Below are 17,946 nucleotides of genomic sequence, written 5' to 3'. Positions count from 1 at the left end.
TTAATACATATGGAGTGACAGAAGTAGGTGTATGTATATACTTTATAGAGAAATATGCCTGACCTCACAGAAATACAAAGGATCGGGACAAAAATACTATGAACAACTTTATTCCAACAAACTGGACAGCCTGAACGAAATGGACTCATTCCTAGAAAAATACAACCTTCCAAAACTCAATCAGGAAGAATTAGAAAACCTGAATAGGCCGATAACCACTGATAATTACTGAAATGGAAGCAGTAATAAAAAGGCTTCCAGCAAACAAAGGTCCTGGTCCGGACGGCTTCACAGGGGAGTTTTACCAAATATTCAAAGAAGAACTAACTCCTGTCCTCCTCAGACTATTCCAAAAAATTCAAGAGGAAGGAACACTTCCAAGCTCTTTCTATGAGGCCAGCATTACCCTAATTCCAAAACCAGATAAAGACACTACAAAGAAAGAGAACTACAGGCCAATATCCCTGATGAACATAGATGCTAAAATCCTCAACAAAATATTAGCAAATCGGATCCAGCAACATATTAATAAGATTATACACCATGATCAAGTGGTATTTATTCCAGGGATGCAAGGCTGGTACAATATTCACAAATCAATTTACATCGCATAAACAGATTGCAAGACAAAAATCACATGATCATATTAATTGATGCAGGAAAAGCATTCAACAAAATCCAACCCCTTTTTAAAAAATATATCTTTATTGATTTCAGAGAGGAAGGGAGAGGGAGATAGAAAGAGAGAAATGTCAATGATGAGAGAGAATCATTGTACGGCTGCCTTTGTCTGATCGAGCCCGCAACCAGAATCAAACGTGACCTCCTGGATCATAGCCATTGCTCAACCACTGAGCCACCGAGGCCAGGCCAACACCCTTTTTTGATAAAACCTCTCAGCAAAATGGGAATAGAGGGAGCATACCTCAACATAATAAAAGCCATATATGACAAGCCTACAGCTAACATCATACACAATGGGTAAGAACTAAAACTATTTCCCCTAAGAACAGGAATAAGACAGGGATGCCCTCTTTCACCACCCTTGTTCAGCATAGTACCTGAAGTCCCAGCAATAGCAATCAGATAAGAAGAAGAAATAAAAGGCATCCAAATTGGAAAGGAGGAAGTAAAACTCTCACTATTTGCAGATTACATGATATTGTACATAAAAACTCCTCAAGACTCCATAAAAAACTACTAGATTTAATAAATGAACTCAGCAATGTAGCTGGATACCAAATTAACACCCAGAAATCTATGGCATTTTTATACACCAATAATGAACTCTCAGAAAGAAAAACTCAATTCCATTTACCATTGCAACAAAAAAATTAAGATACTTAGGAATAAACTTAACCAAGGAGGTAAAAGACCTGTACTAGGAAAACTACAGGACGTTGAAAAAAAGAGATAGAGGAAGATATAAACAAGTGGAAGAATATACTATGTTCATGGATTGGTAGAATCAATATCATTAAAATGTTCATACTACCTAAAGCAATCTATAGATTCAATGCAATCCCTATTAAAATACCAATGGCATATTTCATAGACCTAGAACAAACACTCCAAAAATTTTATATGGAACCAAAAAAGATCTCGAATAGCCACAGTAATCTTGAGAAAGAACAAAGTTGGAGGAATCACAATACCAGATATCAACTACTACAAAGCCATTGTACTCAAAACAGCCTGGTATTGGTACAAGAACAGGCATATAGATCAATGGAACAGAACAGAGACCCCAGGAATTAACCCAAGCCATTATGCTCAATTAATATTTGACAAAGGAGGCAAGAGCATACAATGGAGTCATGACAGTCTCTTAAATAAATGTTGTTAGACAGGTACATGCAAAAAAAAAAAAAAAAAAAAAAAGAAAGAAAGAAACTGGACCATCAACTTACATCATACACAAGAATAAACTCAAAATGGATAAAAAATTTGAAAGTAAGACATGAAACCATAAAAATCTTAGAAGAAATCATAGGCAGCAAAATCTCAGACATCTCTCTTGGCAATATGTTTACAGGTACATCTCCTAGGGCAGTGGTCAGCAAACTCATTAGTCAACAGAGCCAAATATCAACAGTACAACGACTGAAATTTCTTTTGAGGGCCGAAAACGGACTTCTGTGCATGGGCCACGAAGTTTCAATCGCACTGTACGTGCCTGCCCACACATGGTATTTTGTGGAAGAGCCACACTCAAGGGGCCAAAGAGCCGTATGTGGCTCACGAGCCGCAATTTGCCTACCACTGTCCTAGGGTGAAGGAAATTAAGGAGAAAATAAACAAATGGGACTACATAAAAATAAAAAGCTTCTGCACAGCAAAAGAAACCATCAACAAAACGAAAAGGGAGCCCACTGAATGGGAGAACATATTTGGCAATGATACATCTGATAAAGGGTTAATATCCAAAATATATAAGGAACTCATACAACTTAACAGAAGGAAGACAAACAATCCAATTAAAAAATGGGCCCAGCGGCGTGGCACAGTGGTTGAGCATCAACCTATGAACCAGGAGGTCAGGGTTCTAGTCCCGGTCAGGGCTTGGGTTGCAGGCTCCATCCCCAGTGTGGGGTGTGTAGGAGGCAGCTGATCAGGGATTCTCTCATCATTGATGTTTCTAGCTCTCTCTCCCTCTCCCTTCCTCTCTGAAATCAATAAAAATATATTTTAAAAAATGGGCAAAGGACCTAAATAGACACTTCTCCAAAGGGGACATACAGATGGCCATGAGACATATGGAAAAATGCTCAAAGTCACTGATCATCTGAGAGATGCAAATTAAAAGGACAATGAAGTATCACCTCACACCTGTCAGAATGGCTACCATCAACAAATCAACAAATGACAAGTGCTGGCGAGGATATGGAGAAAAGGGAACCCTCGTGCACTGCTGGTGGGAATGCAGACTGGTGCAGCCACTGTGGGAAACAGTATGGAGCTTCCTCAAAAAATTAAATATGGAACTGCCATTTGACCCAGTGATCCCACTTCTAGGAATATATCCTAAGAAACCTGAAACACCAATCAGAAAGGATATATGCACCCCTATGTTCAAAGCAGCACAATTTACAATAGCTAAGATCTGGAAACAGCCTAAGTGCCCATCAGCAGATGAGTGGATGAAAAATCCGTGCTACATTTACACAATAGCTGTAAAAAAAAAAAAAAAAAAAAAAAGAACTCTTATTATTTGCAACAGCATGGATGGACCTGGAGAGTATTATGCTAAGTGAAATAAGCCAGTCGGAGAAAGATAAACATCACATAATCTCACTTATATGTAGAATCTAATGAACAAAATAAACTGATGAACAAAAATAGATCCAATGACATAGAAGCATGAATAGACTTTCGAACCTCAGAGGAAAGGCAGGGGTGGGGAGTGGGAAGAGATCAACCAATGAACTCGTATGCATATATGCATAACCCCTGGACACAGACAATAGGGTGATGAAGGCCTGGGGGAAGGTGGGAGGGCCAATGGAGGGAAAAAGGGGACATTTGTAATATTTTCAACAATAAAGATGAAAAAAAAAGAAGTATGCCTGTATGGGAGCGTACACTTAAATGTACTTTACTGATAGGGGACATGCTTTTTAAAAAGTTTAGCAACTAGAGACCCAGTGTTGGTGTGACTACTGTCTGGGAGAGGTTTAGGTAAGTGCTGAGGTGCCCAGAGGTCTGCCCAGAGGCTCCCTGAGTCGCAGTTCCACAGGCCAGAAAACGGGCGGGGGGGTGGGGGGGTGGCGGGGTGCTACCTGGGGAAAGAACAGGGAGGTAAGGGCTCAGAGGTTGGAAATAGCCAGATGTATGCAAAGGTCTGTCATCTCTGGCACGGCCACCCTGGACTGCCACTTGGTGGCTGACCATCCCTGAGTGACAGCCTCGGTTTGTCGTTTATAAATGGGTTTGATGATGGCACCAACGTGGCAGGAGTGCTGTGCCGACTGAAGGAGGTGGCAGGTGGGAAACTGCACGCCGTGAGCACTCATGCTTGGTCTTCTGTGCTCCTTTTCAGAGTTGCCACTCAAGCTGCCTCCCGGCATTCCCAGCACAACTCGGCACAAGGTTGGGGTCATTTTTTGAGGGAATTAATGAGTGCGTCTTTATTTCAATTGTTTCTCACAAGCATCCAGTGAGATAGGGTCGAGGTTGCCTCCAGTTTACAGGTGGAGAAACCGAGGCTCGGGGAGGTGAGCTAACTTGCTCAGTGTCACCAGATCATAATGTTGCTTGAATCCAGATCTGTCTGGTGTCACAGCTTTGCCCCAACCGCTGTGTGTCTTATACTCACAGGATTAGAGATGGGGACTGAACAAAAGGCTCAGGCTTTTTGTCTCTCTTCACTTCTTTGGTCCACCTGACCCAGATTTGCCACAAGTAATCTTTCTAAAATGCTACTTCCTCAGTTGACACCTTTGCTCAGAAACATTCATGCCTCCATACTGCCCAAGGTTCAAGTTTAAATGTGCTGGGTTGACGTTCAAGGCTCTCCCTGTTCTGGCCTCCGTCAGCCGTTCTAACTACAGGGCTGTGTCAGACCCTGCTGTGAGTGTGTGTGGTCAAGGGGTAGATGCTGCAGGCGGGTCAGTGAGGGCATCTAGGCCAGCTCTGGAAGTCGGACTTTAGGAAGGCTGTGAAGTCCATGCGAGGCTTAGTAAGCAATTTAGCAGCTTCATTATGGTTAGAGTCGGGTTGGGTGAGGTTTGAGGCTGAAGTTTATGCCAGGGTTGGATTTCCCATCAAAAATAGGAAGAGTGCATGGCAGGCTTTGGTGTCCCTGGAGGGTCTGACTTAGGAAGGGACATTGAGGGTTCTCGGAGAAGCCTGGTGCTGGGATTGGTGCTTAACACAGGGCCTGACAGGCAGAGCACCTGCAAGTGTGGGGGGTGTTTGGAATTGTCACATGACTGGGGTTGCTGGCGGCATTCAGAGAGAGGAGCTCTGGCTCCAGGTGCCTGCAATGCAGCAAACAGACGCCATGGTCCTGCCCCACATGCCGCCACTCCTAGGAAACACTGAGGCAGAGTGTGTGTGTGAGGGGGGAGCTGGATAGCATTAGGCTTGAATTCCAGCTCTGTGGCTCTCTCCTCTGGGTAACCATAGCCCTCAGTTTCTCCATCTATAAAATGGGATGAAGATAGTGACCTTGCAGGGCTGTGAGAAAATTGATAACCAAGTTTGCAGATGGCCCAGCCCAGGACTGGCCCACGGGCTGCAGCTGGGAGAGGCGGGTACCCTCAGGCCTCTGGGCCAAGCCGAGGCAAATATGGGGAAAGCTGAGGTTCCGTCTGGCTAGTTTGGGGCCCTGGTGTCCAACCACGCTGGGCATTAGAATCGTTCTGTGGGGTGGGGGTGCGGTTTTAAAAAATGCTGATGCTAGTCTGACTTCCCAGCAATTCTGAGTTAATTAGTAGGAAGTGGGGTTGGGGCAGTAGGAGTTTTAAAGGCTCCTTGGATGACTGGAGCCTTCTCTGGGGCTTGAAACTCTTTAACCTGTTCCTCTCAGTAAGGCAGTGGTTCTCAAAGTGGGGTTCCGGGACCAGCAGCAGCAGCGTCACTTGGGAACATGTTAGAAGTGCAAATTCTCAGATCTCACCATTGACCTTTGAAGCTCTGGGTGGGCCCAGCAAGCAGCATTCCAGCACCTTCGGGGGCCTTTGTGCCCCTCAGCTCCGAGCTCCTGCAGCTCAGCACTGAACTGAAGCCTGCATGAAGAGATTGACGGTATTTCCCCGGAAGTGTGGGTAATTCTCCACACGTCTCAGAGTGATGGGGTGGCCACGTGGCTGTGGGTGCTGCCGATGGCAGCTCCACAAGGTCAGGACTTTTCCATCCTGCTCCCAGCTGTCTCTCCAGTGACTGGCCCAGGGTGTGTGCTGAACAAGTGAATGAGGAGAGAGACAGAGAAAACTATGTGACCTGGGAGAGGAGATGCACCTTTCGCTTACTGTCCTGGTCCCACAACATGTGAGGCTAGCGTTTCTAGTGCCTAAGATACAGATTTCAGGCAGCAAGGGGCCCTGACCGCCTGCCTCTTCACTGGCGCTTTCAACGTCTGGGCTCGTCTCCGATGTGGTGCGTGAATGTAGCACGGGTGCACCACCTGACAGGCCATCTACAAGACTGTTTTCTTTCCTCAGCTGAGGAAGTTTTTCCATTGATTTTTTTGAGAGCGTGGAAGGGAATAAGGGAGAGGGAGAAGGAGGGAGAGAGGGAGAGAGAAACATTGATGTGAAAAGAGACACATCGACTGGTTGCCTCCCACATGCACCCGGACTGGGACTGGGGATTGAACCTGAGTCCCTTCTGTGCGAGGGCCGATGAGTCACACCGACCAGGGCTACTTTTTGTTTTAAAACAATTCAAATTTACACATAAGCTGCAAGGATAGCATAATGAACTCTGGAATACCCTTGGCCAAAGGCCACTCATGTTTTGCTAATTGTCCCAATAATGGCTTTTCTGGGGCCACACTTTGCATTGGTTGTGTCTCCAGTCCTCTTTAATCGATGGGGGATTGTCAAGGGCAAGTTTCCTGTATGCGATGTTCACTTGTGGGCAATTAACATGACTAGAGAGTTGCCTTTAAGTCCCAACCTCCATGTAAAAAGCCATTCCCTGGGATGTCTCAGCTGAGTCTCCAGGGGCCCTGGGCGGCAGGGAGTATGAATCAACCGAAAGCCAGGCAGGACTCTCCATGGCAGGCGACAGAAGTCCAGTGTGAACTAGCATAAGCTCAAAAGCTGATGACCCCTTACCTGGGCCAGCTGGGAGCATTCTCACCTCAGGCGTGGCTGTGCCCAGGGCTCACTGTTTCCCCTGCGTTGGTGGGAAAGGTGACCACTGGCGCCTCCCTGACCACACCAATTCCCCCAAGGGCGGGAGGGGGAGGGGAGAGGAGAGACTGGCTCTACTGGAGTCACTTGCTAACCCCTGAATTAGTCGTAGGGCCCAAGAAGATGGAGGCACTCTGATTGGCCAACTCCAGTCATGTGCCCGCCTCTGGGCGGGGCTCTCTTGATGGATAGCCCTACCCTTTAGGAGTGGGGAATAAGGCCCGGGAAATCACTTGGTCTGGCTCTGCCAAGGCATTAGGGTGAGTTAATTAAATGTTGATTAAATATAGCAGGCTACCTTTAAAGTTGATAATTTTGTATGGCCCGCTAATGGTGTTATAAATATCCAATGGCCGTTGGCAGAAAAAAGGTTCCCCAGGGTTCTAAACAGGAAAAGGGTGTTCTGCTTCTCCCGATGACCTGGCGAGTCGTCCAGGTGGGGAGCTCTGGTCAGAGTCAGGAGTCATAATAGTGGCCGCGGGAGCAGTTGTAAGGTTCACTGAGAGCTTGCTGGGTTCCAGGCACCAGAATGGGTGCTTTATCTGTTTTACCTCGTTGAATGCAACCGTTTTATGCGCTAGATGCTTTCACACATGTTTCCCGTGCGAGGCAGTTTCACAGAGCAGTGCAGTCACCTGCCCAAAACCACACAGCCAGCCCTCGCAGACTGCGGCCACGGCGGCCGGCTCCGGAGCACGCCCTGCGCCCTCCTAAGTGCAGGAAAGCCAGGTCTCTCGCTGCAGGCGGAGGTGGAGGGGGTGCGGGCTGCCCCACGCCCTTCCTTGAGCGCACCTGTGGGCCGGGGGTGGGGGCGGGGGCGGGGGCGGACATCTGGGGCAGATCGCTTATCGGAAGTTGCTATTACTCCCAGAGCAAGGAGCAGAGCCTCGAGGTACAGAAAACAGAATGGGTGAGTTTAGAGCAGCCGCTAAAGTACTTATCTGAGCTTCACAAAGCCCCAGAGCTCAAGCCCCAGCCCAGGCCGCTGACCCCAGGCTGGTACCCTAACCCGCCCCAGGTGAGCTGAGTGTCCAGCCCACGTGGCGAACCACTAGTGTAGAGGCCTCGTGATTTACTGGAAACGGTCCTAGGTTAAGATCCACCTGGGTCTGAGACGTGACTCTGTCATTGCAAACTGTGCCTGTGCCAGCCACTTACTTCTCTGGCCTCCATTTCCTCATCTGTGGGAAGGCGTGATTAAGTCCCTGTACCGTGTGCAGGGTCGTGAGGGCCCAGGAGAGGATGTCTGTAAGGCCTTAGCATAGACCTGGCAACTGCAGCATTGCCGGGAGGGGCAAAACAGAAGCCTGGTCACCGGAAGGGTCAGGACTGCGCAGGACCACCCAGGCAGGCAGGGTCGCCAACGACTCAGCATCACTGGGCGGAGGCTGTGGAATGGACTTTCGCAACTGCCGAGACCCTCGGCCCCTGGACCTCCCACCTTGGGCATCTGAATGGAGTGAGCTTGGAATGGGACCCGGATAGGAGAGTGGTGGTGGGTGGGCGCTGGGGCTGAGTGGGGTGGGGGAAAGGGGAATGGCTGTGAGTGCACTGGCTTAGTCCCACCACCAGGTGGAGACAGGAACCCACCCACTGGGCGAGGCCACCAGCCAGGCTGAAGGACAACTGGGAATAACAAAGGTATTAGAGGACCTTTGTGTGTGTGTTTGTTTGAGTACTAGGTAGTATAGGCTAAAACTTTCTTTTCTCTCATTTCCATTTACTTCGTGCAACAGTCCTGTGGTAGGCGCCATTACTCTCCCTTAGGCTGTGAATAAGTTGGTGTTGATAACTGGCAACTAGAAACTGAAGCCAGTCAGTCTGACTCCAGATTAATCTCTTAACCCCTGAGGTCATGGACGATTAGAACTGCAAGGGACTTTGGAAATCCTCAGGTCCTGTGATTTCTAAACCTGTTCCATGACAAAAATCCCCTGAGGCTCTTTTAAAAAATACTCCAAATTCCTGGGCCCAGGCCACGCACTGAACTAGAATCTCTCAGGAAAAGGGGCCTAGGAACATGTGTCCTTAAGAAGAGTCCCTATTTGGAAATATGGATCTGATCTCAGAGTGGGAAAGTGACCTGCCCAAGGCCACACAGCTAATTCCCTCCAAGTTCCGAATACCCTCTAATCCAGAAGCCAGACCACCCTCCGCTCCGAACAGATGAGATAATATGCCATGTGATCCAGCAATTCCACTTCTGGGTATCTACCCAAAAGAATTGAAAGCAATGTCTTGAAGAGATGCTTGAACACCCATGTTCATAGCAGCATTATTAAAAAAAAAAAAAAAAGGCAGATGCAACCCACGTGTCCATCAAGGGATGCGTGGAACAGATGTAGTGCACGTACAATGGAATGTTATCCAGTCTTAAAAAGGAAGGGGATTTTGACATGGGCTGTAACATGGATGAACCTCAAGGACATTATGCTAATGCTCATCATAAAAAGACAAGTTCTCTATGACTCCATTTACCTGAGGGACCCACAGTAGTCAAATCATGGAGACGGGCGGTAGCTGGTGGCCTCCAGGTCTGAGAGGAACGGGAGGGGGGGAGTTGTGGTTAATTGCAGAGTTTCAGTTTTGCCAGATGAAGAGTCTGGAGGTGGATGGTGGTGATGACTGCACAATGATATGAACGTGCTTAATATCACAGCTCTGTGCTTAAAAAGCTCAAGAATCTTGTTTGTTTTTGTTAATCCTCACCCGAGGACATTTTTCCATTGATTTTTAGAGTGGAAGGGAGTGGGAGAGACACAGAGAGAGAAACATCGATGTGAGCGATTGATTGCCTCCCACATGCACCCCAATTGGGGCTGGAGATCAAGCCTGCAATCGAGGTACATGCCCTTGACCAGAATCGAACCCGAGACCCTTCAGTCTGTAGGCCAACGCTCTGTCTACTGAGCCAAACTGGCCAGGGCAAGACAGTTGGTTTTATATTATGTGTATTTACCACTATAAAAACCATTTTACCACTATAAAGGACAATATGTGCCCAGCCCTGGGAGCGAGGAGTGAGAATGTAAATGTGATTTTCTTCATCTTTTTTTTTTTTTAAATATATATTTTATTGATTTTTTTACAGAGAAGAAGGGAGAGGGATAGAGAGTTAGAAACATCAATGAGAGAGAAACATCGATCAGCTGCCTTCTGCACACTCCCTACTGGGTGTGTGCCTGCAACCAAGGTACATGCCCTTGACTGGAATCGAACCTGGGACCCTTGAGTCTCAGGCCGACGCTCTATCCACTGAGCCAAACCGGTTAGGGCTGATTTTCTTCATCTTTTAAGCGATTTTGTAAATAAGTATTATATGGAATTTGATGAGTATTGTCAAATCGCCTCTCGCTCGAAAAGGATTGTATTAATAACGTACTTTTCCCCTCCAATAATTTCACCAACTTTGGGTTTTCTTATTTCACTTTTTCTTTATTTAATGGGTGAGAGATGGAACTTCTTTATTATTTAAATGTGCATTAAAATTTATTAGATCTAAAGTGGAAGGTCCAGAATTTTATTAATGTCGTTAACAGTTTCAGACTAATATCCCCCTGAATGTTAATTCCCATTTGCTATACTAAATAAAACAAATCCACCGGCCGTTGTAACTCAGCGGTTGAGAGCATTGAGCCAGGAACCAAGAGGTCACCTGTTCGATTCCCGGTCAGAGCATATGCCTGGGTTGCGGGCTCCCTAGGGAGGGGGGCGGGTGCAGGAAGCAGCCGCTAGATGGCGCTTCTCATCGATGTTTCATCTCTCTCTCTCTCTCAAAAAATCAATCAAATATATTTAAAAACAAAACAAAAAAAACACAAATGTTTATTGTTACAGCAAATCAATAAAGCTACTAGGTCTGTGACTGAGGGCAGAAAGCGGCCCTGCAGCCTCTGCCTCGATGGCTCCGGCCTGTGCAGAATAGATTCTGGGTTCTCAGATAGAGGCGCTCAAGGCGGAGGTGGGGCGGGGCAGGCTGCTGCGCCCGCTGGCCTTCCCAGTGGCTGTGCACCTCTCAGGCCACCTCCAGGGACAGGGCAAAGCGACAGTGACAGGCTGGCCCACTTCGGTCCACCGAAAAGAGTCCTGTCACCTCCAGTCCAGTTTCTCCCCATCTCTCCTTCCTTCCTGAGCTGCACGGCTGCTTCCGCCGGGCAGTGGCTGAGCTGAGCTGGGAGTGGAGGAGGAGCGTTTTGGTTTGCTTCTGCTTTTGTTCAGTGGGCGATGCAGATTGAAATGAGCAGCACCACCGAGGAGGGAGGAGAGGGGCGGAGGGGATTGTAAGGAGTGTGGCTTTGAACTGAGTGTATGAGCCCTTTAAAGACCTTGGGGAGTGTGACAGAGAATGACCTTGCTTGTTAACTGCTTCAGGCTATTGGGTTGTATTTCTTGTGTTAGATACCCTTCGGAGACCGGAGACTGAGTACATGCCACTGCACTGTAGTAGGGTTCCACCTCGGTAAGGAATTGGGCACCAGCTCCCCAGCTTCCACCACCCACCACCCACCACCCACCACCAAGGCCGCACCCTGGACCCTGTCATCACCCGAAACTGCTCCACCTCGGCAATTACACGTCAGACGTCCCACTCCGCGATGATAGTCTCCTCCCCGTCCCCACTTTCTGGCACCACACCTCTCCCTTGACCCCATTGGGGACTTCCGGCCCATAGATCCCAGTTCTGATGCCCCAGCATCTTTTCCCCTTTCCCTTGGCATCCACTCTTTCCTTGAAGGAAAATGCACTGTTTCTTCCACGTGGATGATGTGATTCAGCAGGGGCTGCCTACCTCCCCCGCCCCATCCACTGCACATCTGGGCTCATATTTCAGACCCCAGCCACAGCCACGGTCAGCCAGCCCGCCCAGGCCTGTGCTGAGACTCCCGCCAGGGGGCGTGTCCGTGCTGTGCGGGAGGGTGGGGGGCGGGTGCCGCTGGTAGGGCGTCACCGTTAGGGCTTGCAATCAAATAAATAATCTCCAGGAGGGAGAGCTCCAGGGTGGTGAGCGAGGCTGGCAAAGACAGGCGGGGCTTCCAGGTGTGAGAGTCGCTCTCTGGGGTCCGTGCACGAGTCAGGGTGGGTTCTGTCACCTGAAACAGACCTGACTGTGACAGTGTCACTCAGCCAGCTCCAGGCCAGGGGTCCCTGCATGGGCGCATCAGGACCCCATGGGAAGATTTCCTTCATAAAACCTTTGTGTGAAGGATAACATAGATACAGAAAGCGCGCAGTATACAGGCACACGTTAATGCGTCACTTACAGCCCCTCCCTGTGACCTCAGCAAGGTCAAGAAATAGAACATTGTCACCTCCACTCCCAGTCACAGGGAGCCTCCGCCCTGCTTCCCCCGCAGCCTCGCCCTGCTTCCCCCCCCCCCCACCCCCCACCCCCGCCGTCTTCCCTGAGCCTGCTTCCCTGGGCACCAGGGCAGCTTTGCCTGTTCTAGAATGCCGTAGAAATGGAACTGTTATCCATCTTAAGGAGACAGGCTTGTCCCACGTTTCACTTAAGGTTGGTGCTTTTGTGTCATGAAAAGAAATCTGTCCCCACTCTGAGGTTTGCATCCTGAATCTTTCTTTTCACTTTCTGCCATCTTCCAGAGTCTTCATTGTCTGGCCCTGGCTGCCAGCCCTCTGGGATTTCTTTGCTTTGGGTGTGAGGTCAGGGTCCAGTGTCATTTCCCCTGCAAACACTTGCTGTTTCCTGAAAGGTTCATCCTCCCTGTGCTCTTTGGCGCCACGTGACTCAGGGCCCAGGTGTCCATCTCAATGCCAGCTTCTCTCCTCTCCTCTCTGTCTCCTTGCACAGGGCCTCCCTCTCCTCATCCCTGGACTTTACAAAAGGTCCTGATGGTCAGTAGAGCAACATCCCCATATGTTCCTTTTCAGGAAGCTCTTCTTGGCCCTTTCACTTCCTCATTTCCATAGGTATTTTAGAATCAACCTATCACATTCTCACCCCCCCCCCCCCAGAACATAGAGGATGGAGAACCTAAAGTAATTAATTTTTTTCCAGTTTTATCCTATCTAATAAAAGAGTAGTATGCAAATTAACCATCACTCCACTACACCTACAAGCCATGCCCAACAGCCAATCAGGAGCAAGTATGCAAATTAACCCAACCAAGATGGCTGCGGCCACGGAGAGAGCAGGAGGCTTGGGTTTCCCCGGCAATGGAGGAAGCCAAGCTTTCCACACACCCTGGCGGGCACAGGCCTCCACTCAAGGCTAGAAAGTTTCAATTATAGAAGATAAATAAATCCCAACAGAAATGGTGGCAGCCATGGAGCTGGAGAGAGCAGGAGGCTTGAGTTGCCCCCAGCAATGAAGGAAGCCAAGCTTCTGCAACCCTGGCCTGCCTTGGCCTCCTCCGCTGAAGGCTACAAAGTTTCTTTTATAAAAGATAAATAAATCCCAACAAAAATAGCGGCAGCCACGGAGCAAGCAGGAGGCTTGGCTCTGCTCAAGTCTACAAAGTTTCAATTGTAGAAGATAAATAAATCCCAGATACCAGGGCCTCCGCTTGGGTCGCCAGGGGGTGTGGCCGGCCTGCAAACCACCACAGGCCCCTCTCCCAGGCCGCCTCACGCCACAAGGGAACCCCCACGCTGATCTGGGACACCCTTCAGGGCAAACCAGCTGGCCCCCATCTGTGCACCAGGCCTCTATCCTATCTAATAAAAGAGTAATATGCAAATTGACCATCACTCCAACACACAAGATGGCTGCCCCCATGTGGACACAAGATGGCCACCACAAGATGGCCAGCAGGGGAGGGCAGTTGGGAGGGACCAGGCCTGCAAGGGAGGGCAGTTGTAGGCGATCAGGCCAGCAGGAGAGGGCAGTTGGGAGGGACCAGGGCTACAAGGGAGGGCAGTTGGGGTGATCAAGTTGCAGGGGATGGCAGTTAGGGGTGACCAGGCCGGCAGAGGAGGGAAGTTGGAGGCGACTGGGCCTGCAGGGAAGGGCAGTTGAGGGGGACCCAGGCCTACAGGGGAGAGCAGTTAAGGGTGACCAGGCCTGCAGGGGAGGGCAGTTAGGGTGACCAGGCCTGCAGGGTAGGGCAGTTAGGGGCAAACAGGCTGGCAGGGGAACAGTTAGGCATCAATCAGGCTGGCAGAAGAGTGGTTAGGGGGTGATCAGGCTGGCAGGCAGAGCGGTTAGGGGCAATCAGGAAGACAGGCAGGCTAGCAGTTGGGAGCCAGCAGTCCTGGATTGTGAGAGGGATGTCCGACTGCCTGTTTAGGCCCAATCCTACTGGGATCGGGCCTAAACGGGCAGTCGGACATCCCTTGAGGGGTCCCAGATTAGAGAAGGTGCAGGCTGGGCTGAGGGATACACCCCCCATGCACGAATTTCATGCACCGGGCCTCTAGTTATCATTATAAATGGCACTTATTATAAGCTTTTAACACCTACATCAGAGTGTCCTAAATTCATTTCACAAATAACACTCTCCCCTAGGGAAATATTGCGTTCAATAAAGTGTTTAATTAACTGAAATTAAACAGGACTTATCAGATTCTTTACTGCTAATATGCATTACACACATGCAGGAATGGGACATTGTAGCAGGCTTCTGAAGGTTCTTCCCAAGGTTACTTATCCCCAGAACTCTTTGGCCCTTTTAACATCTGAAACTCGTGTTTGGGAAATCCCCTGAAACACAGTCTGGGAGAAAGGGACACAGTGAAATTTAGATTGTGAGCTTGCACAGGACTCTTTTTTCTTTATTTTTACGGTTGACACTATTATGGGTTTCTCCTCTCCCTCCCCCCCGTCACCGCCCAGCCTCCCCTCCCCTTTTCCTGCCTCCTCCCAACCCCTGCCCCCTTCCCTCCTGCTTTTGAATTGAACCTATGTGGGGGCTCAGCATTAGGACCTGATCCCATTCATTACCCTGAGTGAATGAATACACTTTCTCTCTCGCTGTGCTCACCACATTTCTGTCCCTCAACCGCCTCACCTACATTCTTTCATGACGAACACTAAGGAAGTTTCCATGCCAGCCTAAAGCAGTTGTGTTTTGTTTTTTCAACTGAAGGACTTGTATGCATGCAAATAAGCACAACCAATGGACACAAGACACTGGGGGGTGGGATGAGGGCATGCGACAGCGGGTAGGGGAGGCTGGGGGGAAAAAAGGAGATATATGTACTACTGTATGTAATACTTTATTTATTTTTATTTTTATTTTATTTTTTTTAGGGGTGAAGTGTTCTTTTTTTTTAATTTTAATAAATCTTTATTGTTCAGATTATTACAATTGTTTCTCCTTTCCCCCCCCCCCCCATAGCTCCCCTCCACCCGGTTCCCACCCCACCCTCTGCCCTTACCTCCCCTGCACTGTCCTCATTCATAGGTGTACGATTTTTGTCCAGTCTCTTCCTGCACCCCCATAACCTTTCCCCCTGAGAATTATCAGTCCACTCCCTTTCTATGCCCCTAATTCTATTATATTCACCAGTTTATTTTGTTCCTCAGATTTTTAATTCACTTGATTTTTAGGTTCACTTGTTGATAGATATGTATTTGTTGTTCATAATTTTTCTCTTTACTTTTTTCTTCTTCCTCTTCTTAAAGAATACCTTTCAGCATTTCATATAATACTGGTTTGGCAGTGATGAACTCCTTTAGCTTTTTCTTATCTGTGAAGCTCTTTATCTGACCTTCCATTCTGAATGATAGCTTTACTGGGTAGAGTAATCTTGTTGTAGGTTCTTGCTTTTCATCACTTTGAATTTTCTTGCCACTCCCATCTGGCCTGCATAGTTTCTGTTGAGAAATCAGCTGACAATCGTATGGGTGCTCCCTCGTAGGTAACTAACTGTTTTTCTCTTGCTGCTTTTAATATTCTCTCTTTGTCTTTTGCCCTTGGCATTTTAATTATGATGTGTCTTGGTGTGGTCCTCTTTGGATTCCTCTTGTTTGGGGTTCTATGCGCTTCCTGGACTTGTAAGTCTATTTCTTTCACCAGGTAGGGGAAGTTTTCAGTCATTATTTCTTCAAATATGTTTTCAGTATCTTGCTCTCTGTCTTCTTCTGGCACCCCCATAATTCTGATGTTGGTATGCTTGAAGCTGTCCCAGAGGCTTCTTACACTATCTTCAACTTTTTTGGATTCTTTTTTCTTTTTGCTTTTCCGGTTGAGTGTTTTTTTGCTTCTTTGTTTTTCAAATCTTTGACTTGATTCTTGCATTCCTCTAGTCTGCTGTTGGTCTCTGTATAATATTTTTTATTTCAGTCAGTGTATGTTTAATTTCTAGTTGGTCCTTTTCATATCCTCGAGGGTCTCACTAAATTTATCGGCCTTTTCTAGGATATTCTTGAAAAGCCTTATAACTGTGGTTTTGAATTCTAAATCCAGTCCTCCATTTCTTTTGTTTGTGATCTGTTTCTTTGCCTCCACATTTTCGTTGCTTCACTGAGTTGGTAGGGTAGCTTTGTGTGCTAGGTTTCCTATATGGCCCAGTGGGTCGGCCTTCCCAGTTAACCTGAGGTGGACACTCTTGGTGCACCCCTTTGTGGACTGTGTGTACAGCCTTGTTGTAGTTAAGTCTTGATTGTTGTTGGTATCACTGGGAGGAATAGACCTCCAGGCCAGTTGGCTGTGAGGATCAGCTGTGTCTACGTTGGGAGAAGTTCAGTGCTGGAGACAGCCTTATAGGATTAGACTTGCAAAATTGCAAAAGCCTCTGTGCTCAGCTTGGATGGGGCGGAGTCTCAGGGCGGAGCAGACAGTCTTGGCTTCCCGTCAGCCCTGCCCTTGCGCGTGTGCCTCCAGACCTCTGCCTTCCGCGACTCCCCTGAGTTTCCGCCTGACAGTCCAGATTCCCCCTGTAAGAGCGTGGTCCCCAGCGGCTCGCCCGGAACTGGGGTTCAGTGCAGTCAGAACTAGGGTTCAGTGCAGTCAGGAGCTTCTGACTCCCTTCAGCTAGGGAATGCCTGCGGCAACCTCCGCATTCAACTTTCTCTGCGAGCACTCGCGTGCATACACGCGCCTCCAGACCTGCCACGGCTCCCCCGGGTCTCCGAGTCTCTGAGTTTCCGTGTGCCTTTCTCTCTACCTGACAGTCCAGACCCCCCTCTATGAGCCTGGGTCCACGAGGTTTTGCCTGGAACTGGGTTTCAGTGCAGTCGGAACTGGGGTTCAGTGCAGTCAGGGGCTTCCTTCCCCCTCCTGCCAGAGAAAGTCAGCCAGGCACTCAGTCGCCCTTCCCCTCTGTGCATGTCTCCATACCTCAGCCCTTTGCTGCTCCTCTATTCTCCGTGAGCTTTCCTCTTTCCTTCTAGTTGTAGAATTATCACTCAGCCTGCCTTCCTGTGGTTCTGGATGATGTCCGTTCTGTCTTTTAGTTGTAGTTTTGAAATTTTTGTGCGAGGCAGCAGTTTAGGTGCTTACCTATGCTGCCATCTTGGTTTCTCCCTATTTATTTATTTTTTAAAAATAGATTTTATTGATTTTTTACAGAGAGGAAGGGAGAGGGATAGAGAGTTAGAAACATTGATGAGAGAGAAACATCAATCAGCTGCCTCCTGCACACCCACTACTGGGGATGAGCTCGCAACCAAGGTACATGCCCTTGACCGGAATCGAACCTGGGACCCTTGAGTCTGCAGGCCAACGCTCTATTCACTGAGCCAAACCAGTTAGGGCAATATATGCAATACTTTAAACAATAAAAAAAAATAAAATGAAAAAGTACAGGAGCATGCTTTAAATATAATTTCATATAGAAAATGGTACAATCCTATATAATAAGAGGCTAATATGCAAATTGACCAAATGGCGGAACGACCAGTCGCTATGATGTGCACTGACCACCAGGGGGCAGATGCTCAATGCAGGGGGAACCACACTCAGCTAGAAGCCGGGCTCACGGATGGCCAGCACAGTGGTGGTAGCAGGAGCCTCTCCCACCTCCGCTGCAGGCAGGCTGTAAGGAGCGAGGGGTCCTGGACTGCAAGAGGGTGCAGGCCAGGCTGAGGGACCCCCCTAGTGCACGAATGTCGTGCACTGGGCCTCTAGTTGAGATATAATCGACACAACATTGTATAAGTTTAAGGTATAAAACTCCCTGGTTT

This window comes from Plecotus auritus (assembly GCF_963455305.1).
Source record: "Plecotus auritus genome assembly, chromosome: 4".
NCBI classification, from domain to species: Eukaryota; Metazoa; Chordata; class Mammalia; order Chiroptera; family Vespertilionidae; genus Plecotus; species Plecotus auritus.
Note: the sequence above shows the minus strand (reverse complement) of the source record.